Genomic DNA, 20,020 nt, shown 5'->3' on the forward strand with positions numbered 1-20,020 from the left:
TAAATTTGGTTGAAAATTTTCAAAATGTCAAAAACACTTCAAGATTCTGTTTTTTAGGGACCAATTTAGTTCTGAATGGAGTTTGAGTGGCTTATATAATAAGATAGCCCTCCTAACTTATCCCATTTTAGAAACTGTACAATTTAAATTGTTCAAAACTGTGCATAATGCATAATGCAGAAGAAATTTCTAAATATTATTTATTCAAATTTCCAAATTTAAACATTTTTTTCCTGTAGCAAAGCAAGAGTTAATATCAAAACAAATCTCAATATTTATTACCCTGATTCTGAGTTTGAAGAAATATGTCATATGTGGTCCTTGTTTTTTACGTAATTCAGACACAGTTCTTGTTATAATGACACGTTAGTGCCCACCCACAGTGTAATGTTACGTTTGGGGAACTTCTCATTTAATTGTTGCTATGGTTCTGTGCATGTGGCCTCCAAAAGTACTAAGTGCTCCCTTATTCTGGTTCCTTAAACATTTAGGACTTAATCTAACAGGTTCAAGCCCCATGCACCTACTGTAGTCCACGATGCAGTTTGGTGTGGGGGTCTCTTTACTGGTACTTTGGATAAAGGCTAGAGCTTGGAGAAGAGGTGAACAGCAACACAACAGTCTAATACAGCTCAACCAGAATCATTCAGGTTAGGTACAGCTCATTAGAACATTAGTAGTATTAGGTTAGCAGCTACTTTTAAAGAATTTTTGAAGATTTATTTAATGATACTATCGATATTAAAAAAATCTTGAAATACTGCAGTTTTTACACTAGCCACTGACCCTTGTAATAGGCGTACACCTCCTATTCTGTAGACTTTCAGTAGCCACCTTTTTATTATCATATTAAGGGTTAAAATTATATTCAACTTAACTTCTTTTTTTTTTTTAATCAAATTTTATTGAACATTTTTGTAAGGTTATACATAACAGAGAATGGTCAAAAATATTATGCAGAGAATAAAAACATAATACGTTCATGAAAATAAAGAGGTTATACTACTTTACATTCGCAAGTGTGTAAAAGGAATATTTTGTTGAAAAAGGGATAGCATATCCTGGGATGTACTAATACAAGGGAGAAGAGGAGTAGGATCAGGAGTAGGGGAGGGGGTAGAGAAACAGGTAATTACATAGATAGGGGTGGAAGTTGGGTAGCGTGCAGTTATGGCGTACTTTTACACGCTTCCAAAAATCCATAAGGGAGTGAGTCCTTTAAGGGGTAGACCCATTGTGTCACAGATCAATAGTCTCACAAAATGTGAGTATCTATTTGGATGAGATTTTGAGACCATATGTCATGGGTCTCTCATCATACGCGAGAGACACGATGGATGTGTTAAATAAACTTGAGGGGTGGACCTTCCACCACCTGAGGGGTACCGCGATGGGGAGCCCGGTGGCCCCCACGTACGCAAATCTATACCTCGGCTGGTGGGAGGAAACCGTAGTGTTCTCTGAAGATAACCAACTTTGTGTAAACAACATTGAAATATGGATTAGGTATATAGACAATGTGCTTATTTTGTGGAGTGGTACAAGAGAGGAATTCAATAAGTTCGTAGTGGAGCTAAACATCAATGATTTGGGACTTAAATTCACCTCGGAGTTCCATGAAGACTCTCTTACCTTTCTAGATCTCAAACTAACTAGACCTGGAGATGCTAAAATTGCGACGACTATACATAGAAAAGAGACGGCAACTATTAGTTTGTTAAACTGGACTAGTTGCCATCCATGCCCCTTAAAGAGAGGGATACCAGTGGGGCAATTTTTGAGGATTAGGAGGAATTGTTCCTCCCTGTATGAGTTTGGGCACCAGTCCAGGGATATGGTTAGAAGGATTGAACAGAGAGTATACCCTAAGGATACCATAGACAAAGCATATACAGTAGAAGAGCTGCATCTACGGATTGAAAATCTCTACTGAAACCCAAGCAACATACTGGGGAAGAGAAGACGGCTCGTATAGTGGGGACATTTGATGACCATCATGGACAAGTACTTACAGTTATTAAGAACCACTGGAGAATTTTGCATGAGGACCCAGACTTGAAGGAATTAGTGGGCGCTAGACCTTTGGTCACATACCGAAGGGGAAAAAATCTAAAGGACTGTTTGGTCCATAGTTTTTTGCAACCCTTAAGAAGCAAAGATATGTGGCTGAGTAGCAAACCGCCGGGCACATTTAGGTGTGGTAACTGTTCGGTCTGCGAATTTATAGAACCCTCAAAAAACTTTAACAACATCTCTACTGGGCGAAGTTATGTCTGCCGTGACTTTGCCAACTGTGCCACCATGGGGGTGATATATCTTTTAAGCTGTTCATGTCCCATGGGATATGTAGGCAATACAGTGAGGCAATTTAATGGGAACTATTGTACTTACCTGTTTACAGTAGGCACCATCAGTACATATAGTTTAGGGGGATTTGGATGAACAACAGTGCATATGTATAGGGGGATATGAAGAAAGTTGATCTGGACTTCATTCCCACCCTTAAATGAGTATTTGTCATGTGTAGAATGACATCAGAGCTCGTGCCATGAAGAGTAATATCTTGGGATATGGACAAGAGTTATGTACCGCCTATTGTCTGTGATGAGCAGCGCGGTTGTGGGATGAGCTCTGTATCACGGTTATAGGGAGGTGAGATGAGAGTGACTTACAGCTGATTCGATCATATGATGGTATAGAGGTGTGCCAGAGATACGGTCTAAGAGTTGATCCGATCATGTGATGGAGCAGGGGCGTGCTGGAGGCACAGGCTCCGGAGGTGTGATTGGCAGCGATTTTCAAATGGAGGTGGAGACTTGGCTTTAAGAACCTGGTTATTTGTGGCAGACGCTACCGCCAGAATCAGAAGCGGTCATGTTACATTTTTACTGGCAATCATTGCTAGTGTATATCTACTTACCTTATCAGCCCCTGATGATTCTTTTGGTAGAAGAAACGTGTTGGGCTAGCATATGCCAATAGAACATACTATTTAGTGTATGTCCTCATACAGCCTCACTGTATTCAGTCTGGTGCTGCCCAGGAGAGACACCTTAGATCACTGAATACCGCTGGTGTGGCGTTAGGCCAGTAACCTCGGGATAGGTGGTCTAGGGGCTCTCCTCTTGCTTCTAAGTGGGCGCACGTATACTTGCTCGGACATCCAGTGTGAGTTGCTGAACATACTTATGATTATAGGGAGTGAGGGTTTAGTGTCAGCAATTATCACCATTCACAATTGTTTAGACTGTCTGCTTGGTCCTACTCCCTGGATGTAGAGATTTCTGATAGGTGTTCAGATGGAGGTCTTTTTGTGTCTTATAAAGACCTCTCGCAGTGTGACATATTGTGACCTTTCAATTTTTTTATCTAGTCTATTTTTTAGAAGTATTTATTAAAAGTAAAGTTTTACTATGTATCTAATTATTCTAGTTCTTGTTTAGTCAGTGAAACATTTTTGATACTTAGTGGCGTGTGTATCTTAAATTCAGTGATTTTTTGAGGATGTATATCATCGGTCTCATGCCAAGGGCATTCACGGGAGGAAAATGCTTGAGCAGCGGAGATAGAAGTAAAGATCAAGGTGTGTTGTCAGAGGATATTTGAGACTTGCGGTAGCGGATCCAAGACCCCATATTTTGAGGTATTTTGCATGTGAAAATCTACTCCAGCTCAACAATTCTTCAAATCTCGCGATTTGGTCAGTTTTGTTTAGCCATTCCAAAATCGAGATAGGTGATGGTTGGCACCAATGTAGTGGAATAAGGGTCTTGGCAGATTCCAGTAATTGTGTGGCCAAATTACTCTTGTATGGTTTAAATCTCGGCTGGGGAGCTGACAGGCAAATCAAGGATGGTGTGAGTGTGATTTGCTGAGAGGTGATCGATCTAATAATTCTCTGCACTGCTTTCCAGTAGGGTTCAATTAGCTCGCAGTACCACCAGATGTGTAGAAGTGAGCCCCTTGACTTCCCACATCTCCAGCAGTCATCAGAAAGTTATATGCAAAGAGCCATTCTGGGGTGTTATACCACCACAAAAGCAGTTTGTAGTGCATTTCTTGCAAGCGGACAAAGGTTGAGAAGCCTTGTGAGTGAGGATAAAAGCAGTGTCGGAGGCTGTGAGGGACAGCTAGACAGCTTCCTATTGAGTCTCGTACCCGACACAAGGTAAAGTGGTACAAGTCTCTGTATAGGCTTGGGGCTGTTGTCAAGGAGGACGTGCACCAACTGTAGTGTAGATAGTGCAGGAATGTGATGTCGAGATTAGGAAGAAGTGTTCGTAACAATTCTTTAGATAGAGGTTTATCGTTCCAATAGAGGTCATTCAGCGTCTTATGACGAAGGTGGAACCAAAAGTCTTCATACGTCTATACATTTCGCCCTGAGAGATGAGGGAGAAGATCAGCAGGAAGAATCTTCGAGGGCATTGGTACCAGAGAACTCCCCACTTATTCAACTTAACTTCTATATTAAAAATCTGAAGCCAGGTACCACTGGATCCACAAGAGACAGCAGATAATGGGAACTGGTTACCTCCTCCCTGTTTCTGCACAGTGACCTCTGCACATATGACAGAGCATGCCCACAATACCATCCAATAGAAGTCAATGAACATTTCCATACTACAAGTTTCTATGGTCCATGGATAGTGTAAAGCATAACTATGTACATCAGGGGTAGGGAACCTTCAGCTCTCCAGCTGCTGTGAAACTACAACTCCCAAAATGCTCCATTTACTTCCATGGGAGTTCCAAGAACAGCAGAGCAAGTATGCATGCTGGGAGTTGTAATTTTGCAACAGCTGGAGCGCCGAAGTTTCCAGCATCAGAATTTACAAATAAAAATACAATCATGGTATTATGTAGTAGATAGGTCTCTGTGTGTGTATGTGTTAGTATGATATATTATCTTTTAGGAGTTCCATATTAAAAATGTAATGATATGCAGATGGAAAATCACCCCTTTTATAATGGAATTTTATTCAGAGGAGTCTTTTCCATTCACTGTATAACACTGTAATAATGGCCAGGCAGTCCCAATATAATTGTACAAATGTCTTTAATGTACCTGCCCAATAGTCTTCAGGAAGAGGTCAAGGAAACAGTATGCACACTAAAAGAGCTTAAGCACACACATTGATTCATGCCATACACAAGTGTAAGTACTGCATACTGAAGACTTTCCCTAATTAATTTTCTAGACACACACACACTTGATGCTGCGGGAACATTTTGGCGATTCTGTCGATGTGACCTTGAATCAGTTGCCTGCTTAGTGTAAGGACTGGAAAAAGCTCTCAATGAGAGTAATTTTACAGAATGTCCAGTTTTTGTATACTGACATAACTATTTCAATTACTGCTGTGTGATTCTATAAAGCTGGTGATTCTGGTCTATTGCTTCTCCGGGACTGACTGACATTCATAGTACACTGTTAAAAGGCTCTAATTAGTGGCCAATTTGTGTTTAATAGTTAACTATGCATGAAGTCTAGCAGTAAAGATACAGGAAATATGCAGGCAGCATAAAAAAGTGAGCCTAATATGGGTAAAGAACCTTAAAGGTACAAACCTTATTTACCTAATTGTTAAAGGAGTTTTCATGTATGAGACTTTGTTATATGGGAATTAGGGAAAACAGTGGTGATGCAAAAGGAAAATGAAGGAATTTTACAAAGGAGCATTAGATTTCTACTCTTAGGGTATATTCAGATTTTAGAATCTGTCACTGATTTTGAGGTGAATTCTGCCTAATCAATGGTAAATTCCGCCTTGATTGTGCCTTTTACTGCATTCAATGGGAGGTAGAGATCAGAGCAGGACCCTGAAAAAATAAACTCCTTGATTTTGCAGTAGATTCTGCTGCTGATTTAGTCACAGTGTCTGAGGCGCGATACAACTGTCTGATTAGGTTCATTTATCAGTGGCAGAACCAGCCATGGAATGCTAATGCTCGGCCTCAAATGTGCTTTATTTTCAGCCATTTCAATTCACTCTTATGTTCCAATGGTCTCTGACTGGTTGCTAACCTTACCATTTTTCATACTTTAATGTTGATAAATCTCCTCCACTATGGTTTCCTTTCTCAATCCTTAAATTTATGTAACTTTGTGTTATTAAAAAGAGCCATTCTGGAAAAATAAGGATAAGTGTGTTCAGAATGGGCAGTACGACATTTGCAAGTAAACTATGGTGAGGTTCTTTTCTCATCTGCCTTTTTTGCTTAAGTTTTTAACAGAAACCACAGCACAGTGATGGACCCTATAGTACAACAGACACCAACAGATTCTAAAGGACCCCAACTACTTGTAATGGTACTTATTATTGCTGAAAGACAAGCATTCACAAAAAATCAGAGCAACAATAAAGCAAGCCATATAGATCAGAAATCTATCTCTATAACTTGCTTTCTTACACATTCACTTTTGGCTCAGACCAGCAGTATACTTGTCCTGAACAAAGAGAAAGAAGAAAGATATTGCCGGACACCTATGATGGTGGCTTATCTCCCTCAGAACAAAAGGATTGGAAAATTGAAATCCAACTGCCCAATCCTTATTTGCTATGACATCTGCCATCAGGGAAGTCAGCAGGTTCCTCAAACAAATAGCCTTTCCAGAAATTCTGCTGTGTCTGCTACCTCTAAAGGAAAGCTAACCAAATTGAAATGTTTAGGAAATTGATTTATTGTATCTTACGTAAGAAAGCGATGTGATTTCATTTACATCATACTGTGCCTAAATATACCTGGATTTATCCTTTGTCTATAAATAAATCTCTGATTCTTGTGTGAACTTTTTGTGGAGTGCTTCAGATTTAGTTATTATTTGTTCCTAAATATGTGACATGCTTGCTTGGGCCTCTTGAAATAAGCAGGTTCGGCAGATCTACCTTTACTGTGTAAAGTGTAACTAAACTTTTAGGTTGAGAACCCACGTTATGGAGATGCAGCTTTTTTTGTTGCAAATGTTGCTGCTTTTTTTTTAACCAAAGCCAAGAATGTCTACAAAAGGAATGGATCTGCAACAAAAAAAAGGCTGTGTTTCCGCAACATGGGGTTTCAGCCTTAAACAACTTTTGATTTTTCTTGCAAAATTTGTGATATTAATACATATATCACAAGCTGAAAAGAATCAGGATTGGGAACATTTGGAGATGCATAGAAATGTGCCAATCCTGACTGTGTTCTCAATTGGTGATATCTATGGAAATAACAGTAGAATTGCAATCTTGGTGTTAACTAAAAGCTGAGAATCTAATCTGTCATATGCACTAGAAGTACTGTTCTATAATGCCAATATATAAATGTTTAAAGTGACCCCCTCTCATCACCATATTACACAAGAAACTTCACGGAAGCTGTGTACATATTTCCCTTAGCAATACAGAGATGGAAAAAATAAAAAAGCACAGGATTTTGTATATAGGAGCCATATTTGTTCAAAAAGTAAGCTATTAAACCAAAAGCTGGATAGTCATTCCTGGTAATCCAGCTGTGTTATGAAAGATAAAGGTCTCATTATAGTACGAATTTCTCTCTGCTTTAACCCCTTCCCAACATCTACAGTACTAATTGGGCAACGGTCATAGCTGCCGGGTGTCTACTGATTAATACAGTAGATACCCAGCGCTAATGCCCCCGGGGGCACAGATCAGAATGTGTGCACACATTCTAGAACTCCTAAAGATCTGATGAAGGGGTGGTACTTGTGAGGTACCAGAGAACCTCGAATCGCGTCATCTTAAATAAATCTTTTTTATTTGATACATCAGTGTACCAGAACTTATTTTTACCGAAGGGAGCGTGCAATTGGTGTTTTGAAATATAGTGTAAAAAAAGTTTCAAAAATATAAAAAAAATGAAAAAGGATTAAAAATTTTAATCACCTCCCACACACACACACACTTTTCCTAGAACACTTATAAAACAAATAATATGAAACATATACACATTAGGTATCCTTTCCTTGTGCCCCAAATACCTAATCTACAAACTTATAAAAATACTTTTCCATACAGAGTAAACAAAAGTGTTACCGCCATTTTTTTTGCTTTCTTGCCAAATTTCGATAGAAATGTTAAGAAAAAGTGATCAAAGCAATACATACATTCCCCAAAATAGTATTACTGAAAAGTACATCAGGCCCCACAAGAAAAGGCGGTCTATGCATCCCAGTACACGGAAATATAAAAAAAAATTATGGATGGCAGAATATGGCACCTCTAAGAAAAAAAATGTGTTTGCAAAGTTTTACATTTTTGTTGAGGTTAAATGTAAATGAAACTATATAAATTTGGTATCCCCAGAATCGTACTGAAACATAGAATACAGGTGACATGTTATTTTGTCTGAAAAAAGAATGCCATGAAAATGAAGCGAAGAGAAAGTCACACAATTCACTTTTTTTTTCCCCCATTCTGAATTTTTTTGCAGTTTCCTAGTATATTGTACAGAATAATAAACTGTAACATCATGAAGTGAATGTATAAATAAAAAAAAGTCATGCGGTTTGGAAGGCAGGGAATCAAATGCAAAAATTAAAAAAATGCCTGAGGTGGTAAATGCTTAAAGCTCTTGCTACATCTGTAAATAGAGGCCATACATAGGCCAAAAATAAATTGTGAAAAGGCTGTTTCAGACTTTGTGTTGTTTTGAGTCCAAACCAGGAGAAAAAGGAAATATAAAGCACTAATACTTTACCTCTCCTAGTTGGGGATTTTGAAAAGAAGATGCTGCAGAGGGAATCAAAATGGATTTTCACTCTTCACACTGTGAAACCATTCAGGTTGAATGACCAACTATCATTCCATATGTTTCTGTAGCATCCTCCATTCCTTTATCCTTCAATACAACCGGATACTCCAGTAAATTATAGCACATCTGATAGACGCCCAATAATACTTCCTTCTACTATTCGAAGTTCCCCACAGCATTTGGAGGTCTCAGGCAGGGGCCGTTTGGTTGACCTTTTTGAAGTAGGGTCATTGTATGTTTAAAGGCAACATTAACAACTTTAAATCATGCTGGCTCATACATGTAAATTCTATAGGGTGGCTGGATGGAGAGGTATTGGGTTAACTCGGTCAGCCCATATACCAAGACTGACTTGCCATTACACTTCTCCCACCCACTGTCCCTACACATAAATACTCTTTCAACCTCAGAGAAATACTTCGCTGGGATTTAATGGTGATTATCAGATTGCCAGTCTATTGAATCAAGACATCTGCTTATGCACCTAATGATTTATGCATAGAGTGAGCATAGTGATTGGTGATTCTTCACATTTTGTTGCTACGTTTCGGAGATGTTCATTAAGTGTCTTCATTTATTCTTTAGACAGCTTACTGTTGCACCATTGTGTTGTCCCCTGGGATGGAGACACTTTATTTAAGTCTTGGTCTAAAAAGCATGCAATAGTAATATAACTCACTCCCACATAGAATTAAGATAGACATCCATCTATCCATGCAAGGTTATTAACACATGGTCTGCTCTTATTATAATAATCGAGGAATGCATCAATTGACTATCATAATCCCTCTCAACATTATATTATTATAACAAGACACATCGGAATCTATATATATAGACAGACATTTATATCAATTTAATAACATCTGCATACATAGTGATACAGCAAGACATCACAATCAGGCACTTATGAGTATCAATGTACTTTGTGATTAATATAATCCCTCTATCAGTTATATATTGTAATTGATGCCTTCTCTCATCTATATCTTGTCTTCAGGAAGGAAATACCCTTTAATAGCTCACGGGCACGATTAATAGCTGCTGTTGTGGTTACAGCTGACACAAATGTTGTCTCTATAAGGTCCATGAGTTCATGTTGTGCATGTGGCTCATTCCTAATATCTGCCTTTATCACTCTAGGTGACCTGCTTACTAGATGACCCGTTATATATATACTCTGATTCCTCCAGTCTGTTTTCAACACACCTTTTTAGTTCATTTGACAGTCAGTGTTTTCTTGCACTGTTTACTCCTCACAGCCCCCAACAATATAATGCTCAACAGTATCCCCACACAGTATAATATGCTCTTAAGAGCCCCCACATAGTATATTGCTCCACAATGGACCCACACAGTATAATAATCTCCCCAGATTTACCCCACAGTACCCATCAGACCCTAGAATATAATAAGTGGGGGCCCAGAAGAGGTGTAAGAAAATAACAAACACTTATATTCACCTTGCCACATCTTCACTGCATGAGCTCTCTGTAGAATCCTGTTCAGGTCTGTTAGGCCTGTAACTGAGGTCACATGCTCCAGGGTTCACCGCTGAGGCCTGTGATTGGTCCTTAGTGTTCACATGGGGTACTCCAGCATAAAGATGCCAGTGTGCCCCACGTGAATGCTGAGGCCCAATCACAGGTCTCAGTGGTGAACTCTAGGGCATGTGACATCAGTCACATTCCAGAAGAGCACTGAAGAAAATGCTTGGGACCATTGGAAGACCAGGAGAGGTGAGTATAAGTGTTTATTATGTGTACTCACCTCCCTTGGGCAGGATTCTATTGGAAAAGGGCCTCAAATAATCCTAGGCTCCTTTCCATTAACTTTGCTGTCCACAGGCAGCAGAGATAACTGCAGATCTATGGGATGTATAGGGGAGAAAGTGGATAAAGTCTGGTTCCCTGACCGCTATCATGGTGCTGCAGGGCCCTGGCCATCTCTAGCTGGTTGTGGGCCCACTACCCTTCCAGGCCTGGTTGTGGTCATAGGGGGATCATTACAACCACTGAAAAAAATTGCAACAAAAGAGCAGCAAAAAAAGAGCAACAAAAGAGCAACAAAAGAGGAACATATGGGCTCAGTTTAGGCTGCTTTCACAAGGAAGTGTTTGGTCAGGGATTTTGTTCAGTGATTGTGAGCCAGAATTAGGAAAGGAGACTACACAGAGATCAGGTATAATAGAAATATTTGTACTGGTTCAGGGGCCACACGGTGGCTCAGTGGTTAGCACTGCAGTCTTGCAGTGCTGGAGTCCTGGTGTTCAAATCCTGCCAAGGGCAAAAAAAAAACATCTGCAAAGCATTTGTATGTTCTCCCCGTGTTTGCATGGATCTCCATCCTATATTCCAAAGACATACTGATAGGGAAAAATGTACCTTGTGAGCTCTGTGTGGGGCACACAATCTACAAAAAAACAGAAATATTTGTACCTGTTCTGTGTTTTTAACCCACTCCTAGTTTTTGCACACAATCACTGATGAAAATCACTGACCAAATATTGACCGTGTGAAAGCAGCCTAAGGCTAAGGCCCCACGGGCCAGATGCGTGATCGCATTGCAGTTCTTTCTGCAGCGCTTTTAAGAGAAAGTTTATGGAGTTTTCCTTCGCAGACTTTCTCTTAACATTATATCTACGGGAAAGCCGCCGGCGTTTCCGCAGATATAATTGACATGCTGCGATATGCAAAGCCGCAACGGCTTTGCAAATCACAGCGTGTCCGCGCTGCCATTTCTTCCGCAAAGTGGGCATGGGATTCGCATGAATCCCATTCACTTTGCCTGCACTGCACAACACTGCGATTTTTCCTGCAGTGTGTCCGCTGTGGGCAAATCACGGCGTTTACTTCCCATGGGGTCCCGGCCTAAGGGTCCATTCACATGGAGGAAAATGGTGAGGAATTTGGTGTGAAATTTCAACGCTGAAAAAAAAAGCCTCCCATTGACTTCAATGGGTTCCTTTTTCTGCAAGCATATTCTGCTGTGTAATAATATTATGGAGGGTATGATCACCAAACTCATTGCAGTATATTTTTCTAATTTACACTAATTAATCCCTTCTCCACATTCTTGGAATGGTAAATGATAGTTTCTTTAAACAAACCATATTTTAGAGATTTTCCAGCAGTGTCTGTGATTCAAAAAAAACATGATTAAAATGGTATCAATAAAAACCACCACTTGCACCTCAAAAAAGATAAATAAATAAATTTGAAAAAAAAATTAGAGGTATCAGAAGATTTTTAAGAACACAAAAACTATAATATATAAATTTTGTATCAGTTTAATCTTACTGACACACACAATATAGATGATGTGTCATGTACTGTATATTGCACTATTTAAAAAAAAAGGAAAATTCTTTTTTTATTAATTTCTACCCCTTTCATTATTTTTTCTCAGTTTTCCAGTAAATTGTATGGAATATTAAATTGTGCCATTTTATGGTCCCGCAATAAACAAACTCTAATATGGTAAGCAAAAAAGGTATGACTTATGTAAGGCAGAGATTACAAAATAAAGCAGTAACAATGGGAAATGGATGTGGCAAGAACAGGTTAAAAACAAACTGGATTTTTTTGTTTTGTTTTACTAAAAGAACTCAATGGGGAAATCTATTAAGGCTAGAGTTTCATACACCAGTCTTGATCTCCCCTGTGTTGTAGTAAGATGCTCCTCATTTATGAAGGGGCTCTTGTGCCTCTTAATAGCTGACCTGGATCTCTTGATCTTCGTGATTCTGTATATCAAAATTATGCCAGCTAGGACATGGTGTAGATTTGAGCTATAATTTATGTCAGTATTACCATAAATTATATTAAATATGTCTGGCCTGAGAGGTTATGACTCTCTCACAAAGTCCCTCACATTTTTAGAAAAAGTGGCTGTGAAGAGGATGGAAAATCACTGCATAAAAATAGCATGTGCCAAAATGTGTTACTATTCTCATACATACGCCAGAAACTGGTGCAAAATGTATGATAAATCTGTCCCATTAACTTTAACAATAAAGGCATATTCTGTGTGATATGTGCATGACCAATGTCCAAAGAAGGGAGCAGAATCCAAGCTGGTTTATTACTTCCGCTCCTGTGGTATCTGTCTTCAGATTTCATTGTAATTTTGCCCTGATGATTATGACATGACCGCTGCACATGCACAACAATCTTTTATAATAGCTTATTATCCTCAGCGGACTGCAATATTTTCATAAACAATATAAAAAATAATAACAATAATTATTATGAATAATAGTAGTAATAATAATAATAATAATAAGTGACTCAAAAAGTTAAAAAATACATAAAAACTTGTTTGACATAAAAAATTATTGAAACATTTTCCACTTAAGTCAGCTCTTTTATTTCTAGTCCTAACCAGATGTGCAATCTATTTATTAGCAAGTTATTCTTGTCATCTAACTTATAATCACATATCAAACTTTTTCTCTTTTAACAACAAAGAAAGTGCAGGCAAGTATTTTTCTTCAATGAATTACAATGCCAACATGGTACCATGAATAGAAAATGTTGAACTGCTGTGTGTTCCATATTCCATGCATTGAGAAACAATGGGACTAAAGTAGCACAAGATACTTATCTAAATGTTGTAGAGCATAAACAGCTTGTGATCCACAAACATGCATAAAGATGAAAAGGGTAGCAATGTTTTCCTTCTGCACCCTCATTCTTACTGAGACACCTCCGACAAACTGCAGCTGTGCTAAATAAATAAATAAGGAGACTGAACAGCCCTGATTGAGACAGTGAGCTGCGCCCTACTGATTACAACGCCAAGAATAGAAGCACTTTCACTGATTGCTTGTTACCTAAATTATAACCCACCAAATTATTAAAACATATATACCATAATATGTATATGCATATCTATAGGGAGCAAGAGTGAGTGTGTATTTAGTTCTTCAGAATGCCACAGGAGGGTATTCAAAAAAATTATTTCCACCGTTATAGGTTTTTACATTAAGTGGATTTTCAAATTTGACTTCCATTGCATTTTAACCATAATTCAAATCTAAAAATATAAATGTAATGTACATAAAAAGAGGACTTACTTTATTTGATTTTAGGGGATATCGTCACTCCTTAGGGAAAGACCACCATATAGGTGTGTGGAGACTTATTAAGCCTTTAGCACTCCACTTTGCAAGGAACTATGGGAAGAATATGCAAATCTGTCTTCCATGATGTAATTAGGAAGTCAGGTGCCTTATTGTTGCAAACCAATAGAGGGAATGTGAAAGCCTGTCTTCCCTGATGTAATTAGGAAGACAGAATCTCAGTGATATGGCCCAATAAAGGTTGCTCCCTTTAACATCATGCTCGACCCTCCAAGAGGCCTTTGTTTTGCAGTAATGGTTAAGAATTAAGCCCAGTTCACATCTGTGTTCAGGTTTCCTTTTGAAAAGTCATCTTAGAGACCCCCCACATGGAAAGCAATCCAAATAAAAAAGCGGTTACCTAAGGAAACCAACAGACCCCATAGACTATAATGAAGTCCATGTGGTTTCCACTTGGTTTCCGCACAAAAAATTGTGGAGAGGGGAACAGAATGGCGAGAACGCAGATGTGAATCGGGCCTTAGTCTGCATCGTAGTCCAGATCTGAATTCTGTTAGTTGTTAATGGAAACAGTCAAAATTCTTGTCAACATATACAAATACTTTAGCTGAGCTCTTGTTTTGCTCCAAGGGACAGCCAATTTAGCCTGCATACATTAGATTACTGTATTGTGCAAGTGTAACTTAATGGGAGCCCTGGACTTACTTTTGTTGAACACACTTTACAAATATCGTATGAACACAACCTTAGAAAAATGAGTGTATTTCAGAATCTGGCATTAATTAGTAAAGTAAAATTCATTTATATGTTTCCTTTAATATATTGATGTTGAAAAAAAAAAACTAAAGAATGCTCCACTTGAAGTGGAACTGAGAATAACATTATTACTTGGTTAAAATGAGCAAATTATTCAATGAGCATGGCAGATTCAATTTCAAGTGAGGAATAGTGCGAAGATAAATCCAGTTGACATCATAAATAGATGCATTATGGAATTATCATTGAGACTTTGCTCTGGACAATTTACTAATAAAATATTTAGGTTTTACTGTGAATTAGGAAACAAATGCATATTTTAGAGAAATCTGTAAAACTGTAGTACATTAATCTGGTTATAATATTTAAATGTATTAAAATGATTCTATTCTACATTGGAATTCATTATTATGAACCCGTGCTGCAGGGCTTGAGGGTGTCTCAGTAATCTCACTGATCTACTTTTATGCTGGAAGCTTTTAAACTAATGTTAAAGCAAATGTAGCCGGGGCTATAACTATGTTATCAAACTTCTGTCCAAACACCTGTTATTCTGTATCTTTTAAGAGACTTCTTTACATTTAACAAATAAAAGCCTTAAATGTTCTTATATATCAAATATAAATAGTAATAAAATGAATTATAGAATCCTGCCATATGTTTAGAGTCCTACATCTAATAGATAGTAAAGAGAAAGTGAATTGTTTGCTATGCAAAGATGAACACATAGAGACTCTCTAAGCCAATGGACCCCAAGTTGTCACTCTCCAGCTGTTGTAAAACCGAAGCTCTTACCAAGCCCTGAAAGCTGCAGGCTATAAAGTTATTCTGGGAGTTGTAATGTCATCAAGCATAGCTTAAAGATCTTGGAGCCCAATTCAAACTCTAAATAAGAACAGTACTTACCATGTAGCATTTACTATACTGTTGGGTTCTCATCTGGTAGAGGGGCTTTTGCTACCACTACACCTGCTAGAACTATACCCATCAGTTTGGCATCAGTTGGGGGGCCACTGTTTGGAGATTGAACTTTGTAATAAAATACTTTTCAAATTTCATTCTGAGAAAACAGATCTTGTAACAATGTTAAAAAACATTTCTGAAGTGGTCTTCTAATTTTACCCAACTTTTTACTGAAAAAATTACTAAAATATTGTGTTGTGGGAGACTTATCTATCTATCTCCTATCTATCTATCTATCTATCTATCTATCTATCTATCTATCTATCGATGGATATGTATTTTTTATATATTTTTCTTATATGTCACAAATTGCTTTTACTTAGTATTTATTTAGAATGTATTTTAATGGGGCTCTATCATTGGGAAAAGTCATTTTTAGCTAAGCACATACATGCATAGCCTTTAGAAATGCTATTCCACACCTACCAAGTCCATTTTTAGTCATATGCTAATGAGCTTCCAGCCAGCACAGGAAGTTCCCAGCAGCACTCGTCTCTGCTATTATCTTCTATGTGTGTGTGTGCAAACAGGAAGCTGAGTCATCATCAACAGCAGCAGCAGCCTGTGCTGTATACACTCACAGGAAACAATAGCAAAGAGGGTGCACAATGCATCGTGCACCCAGTCTAATTAGCATATGAATAGAAACCACTGATACAATCTACATTCTAAAGGTAGGTGTGGAATAGCATTTCTAAAGCCCATGCAAGGATGTGATTAGTTAAAAATGTATTTTCCCAATGATAGAGCCCGTATAAGTAACAGATATACATCGTGAGTACTAAAGGGATTTTGGCACTACATTTGGGTATACTTATGTCCCCCATTACCTCAACTTGAAATCAGTTTTGAGAGTTTACTAATATATTTACTGTAGATATTGCACTATAAGCACAGTTACTCTGAGACTATTAATGATCCTAATTTTTCCATTTACCTGTGAGCTACTTTTGTTCTCAACATACTGTATGTTTCTATTCTCTTTTTATAATGTAGTATTGTATGTGTTTATGCTACAGGCACAATGAAATTAAAAAAGGAGTCTACGTTTCAGCCAAATCCGCAGCCTAATACATTGTGACAGTTTTCATAAAGAATGACATTAGTAAATAATTTGTAAACAACGCAGACCAATGACATGTATTACAAACTAGCTAGTCAGAAAGTCTCACTCCGTGATAAACACTTCAAGGAATAAGAAATACTCATCAAACAGTTCTTACACTTTACCTAATTAGCCAGAAAGATCAAAGGGCCCTTCCATATTATCTTAACCACTTCTGAATTTCTCTGAAAAGATAAAAAAAAATGAATGTAGATATTGAACAATGTAAAAGCTCTATCGATGAGTTTTAAATAGTATTTGATATAGAAAATGTAAGTGGCCTTCAGACCTCCATCTAGAACTCAATTCCACTTATTACTTAAAACATCTCATAGCATCCCAGGGTTCACAGCGAGACACATTTATCAGCAACAGGCCTGTTGTGTCTTAACCACTTTGATATAACACATTTCTCTAATCAGATTGATACGATGGGAGAAGTTTATTCATAAAAATGTACCAGAATTTGGGCTCAGTTTGAGCTGAAAAAAATGGGTTAGCCTTGAACCATATTTATTAAGTGTTTAGATACAGTTTTTTGCTTGTCCGATAACAGGGTATAGCTTATTAATAGAAAAAAGTGTGATTTGTAATGTCAGCAGGATGAAAGGGGCATTGCCTAAAATGTTACCATGTGCCTGAAAATTATGCAAAAATTCTGGCACAAAGGAAGCTAAACTTTTTAAAACTGAAGACAGCCTGGCTTTATAGATTATCATCATAGAGTATATCATCATAGATTATGCTTCTGAAACTTTTAATGATCAGATAATATTGATATGGGAATGAGTGGCTGGCCATATATATGTCCTCTGTAATGGTAATTATACAGGAAATGACATATTACCTGCTGACAATTACGTATTGTCTTAATCTAAGTACTACATTGAGATAGATACTCTCAAAATGCACTGTATGTATGAATTCTTCAGAATTTACATATGCTCTGCTTTCTTCTGTTTGTCCAGCTTAGAATTTCATGTTCATACATGTTATGAGGGAATTATGAACTAATAGAGGCACACATGGACAAAATTGTTGGTACCCCTCGATTAATGAAAGAAAAACCCACAATGGTCACAGAAATAACTTGAATCTGACAGAAGTAATAACCAAATTATATGTTGACAAACCACAAAGCTTCTGGGAGAATGTCCTATGGACAGATGAGACAAAAATAAAACTTTTTGGCAAGGCACTTCAGCAATATGTTCACAGATGGAAAAATGAAGCATATCTTGAAAAGAATACTGTGCAAACTGTGAAACGTGGAGGGGGCTCTGTTATGTTCTGCGGCTGTTTTGCCATCTGGCACAGGGTGTCTTGAATCTGTGCAGGGTACAATGAAATATCAAAACTATCAAGGGATTCTAGAGAGAAATGTGCTGCCCAGTGTCAGAAAGCTTGGTTGCGGGTCATAGGTCTTACAACAAGATAATGACCCAAAACACACAGCTAAAAACACCCAAGAATGTCTAAGAGGAAAACATTAGACTATTCTGAAGTGGCCGATGGGCCCTGACCTAAATCCTATAGAGCATCTTTGGAAGGAGCTGAAACATGCCATCTGGAAAAGGCACCCTTCAAACGAGAGACAACTAGAGCAGTTTGCTCTTGAGGAGTGGGACAAAATACCTGTGAGAGGTGCAGAAGTCTCATTGACAGTTAAGGGAAAGTTAAGGGAACCATCATTTCTGTCCAGGCCTGTTTCATGTTTTTTTTTTTTTTTTTTTTTTTTTTATTCTGTTGAAGCATGGTTGGAAAGCAATGTCTGATTTTCATTTGTTCATTTACCTAAAATTTTTATTTATTACTTTTTTTCAAATTCAAGTCATTTCTGTGGCCATTGTGGGTTTTTCTTTCATTAAATAAGGGGTACCAACACCTTTCCACGTGTGTACTGTAGTATCTTTTACTGGAGATTCTTATTTTCAAAATATAAAACACCAAATGTTTTTCCAGTTTGAGGCTGAGGAACCGTGTTGCAAATATGAAGCGTTTTACAGTGTCTGCAAATTGAATGGGATTCTGGCTAATCTCATCCACACATTGCAGAAAAAAAAAATCCACTGCAAAAAATCTGCATTTTCAAAACATTCATGTTTTTGAGAATCGCTTCATGTCTCTTATACCTCCAGAAAAAAAGGTGTTTTCCATGTAGGTATAATAGGGGCAGAAAACCCGCAGAGGAAAACTTTGCAGACATTTTATGAAAAATTCTCCACAAAAAAACCCAAAACTTTTTCTGTCACGTTTTTTTCCCGCAGCGTTTTTTTGCTGTGGTTCGCTATGTGGAGCCTTTGCCTTACACAGAAAACCTGTTGAGTTTACTTGGCAACTTGTTATGTCATTGACCTATCATATATCAGGCAAATCCTCCATAAGCTTAGGGTTCAGGGATTTTTAAGACTGGCATACAATCTGTCATTCTTCTTGAATCGACCCTTTGCTTTTATTGAGCACAACTACAATACAATTTTCCTTGAAAGTGAATGTACATCCTTATGCCTCTACACAAGATGATTTTCCTGTTTAAACTTTAGAAGAGTTGCAAGGCTTTTCATTGTACAATAATAAAGGTATAACATGAAAATGGCTTCAGCACATTAAACTGTATCATAAATTTGAAGTAGTTCACCTGAGACAGTTTGCAGGAGCGTCTTGCTCCAGTTTTACAGCGTTCACACACTGATACACTTACGTATTTAAAAATGGCATGCATCACTTTATTTTATAGTAATTTTGTCTCAGTATGTGAGCTTTTGGAAATTAATGTAAATCCTTAAGGCTGAAGCCACAATGGCTTTTCACAGTCCCTGCAAAATGGATGGGGTCCCATCCAGACACTGCACAAAGATACCTGCAGCGGAAAGGCTGCGATTTCCAAAAACGTTGCATTTTTGGAATTCTTAGCATGTCAATTATACCTATAGAATAGCTTGTGGTTGCGCTATAGCTATAATTGAAGCAGAAAGTCAGCAGAGGAAAACTACGGATTATTTGTGAAAACTGCTGCAGGTAAAAACCATTATTCATTTTTTGCCATGGTTTATCTCAAGCTGAGTTCACACACAGTTTTTTAGAGCGGATTTTGACAAGTAGTCCATAGAGATGAGCGAACAGTAAAATATTTGATATTCGTTATTCGTTTCGAATAGCCACTCAATATTAGACTATTCGAACGAATATCGAACCCTATTATAGTCTATGGGGAAAAATGCTTAGTTTCAACGGAAACCACCATTCGACTCAGGAGGGTCACCAAGTCCACTATGACACCTCAGGAAATAATGACAACACCTCTGGAATGCAACTGGGAAAGCAGGGGAATCAACTACACACTTTCCACACTAAAAAAA

The 20,020-nt window shown here is 37.8% G+C and overlaps 1 protein-coding gene across 1 annotated transcript in view; it reads right to left on the reverse strand.

The window, feature by feature from the left end:
* GRIN2D (glutamate ionotropic receptor NMDA type subunit 2D) overlaps positions 1–20,020 on the reverse strand; it is a 721,729-nt gene that overhangs the window by 456,573 nt on the left and 245,136 nt on the right. The gene's annotated exons all lie outside the window — the stretch shown is intronic.

This window comes from Leptodactylus fuscus, chromosome 6 (genome assembly GCF_031893055.1).
Source record: "Leptodactylus fuscus isolate aLepFus1 chromosome 6, aLepFus1.hap2, whole genome shotgun sequence".
Classification (NCBI taxonomy): Eukaryota; Metazoa; Chordata; class Amphibia; order Anura; family Leptodactylidae; genus Leptodactylus; species Leptodactylus fuscus.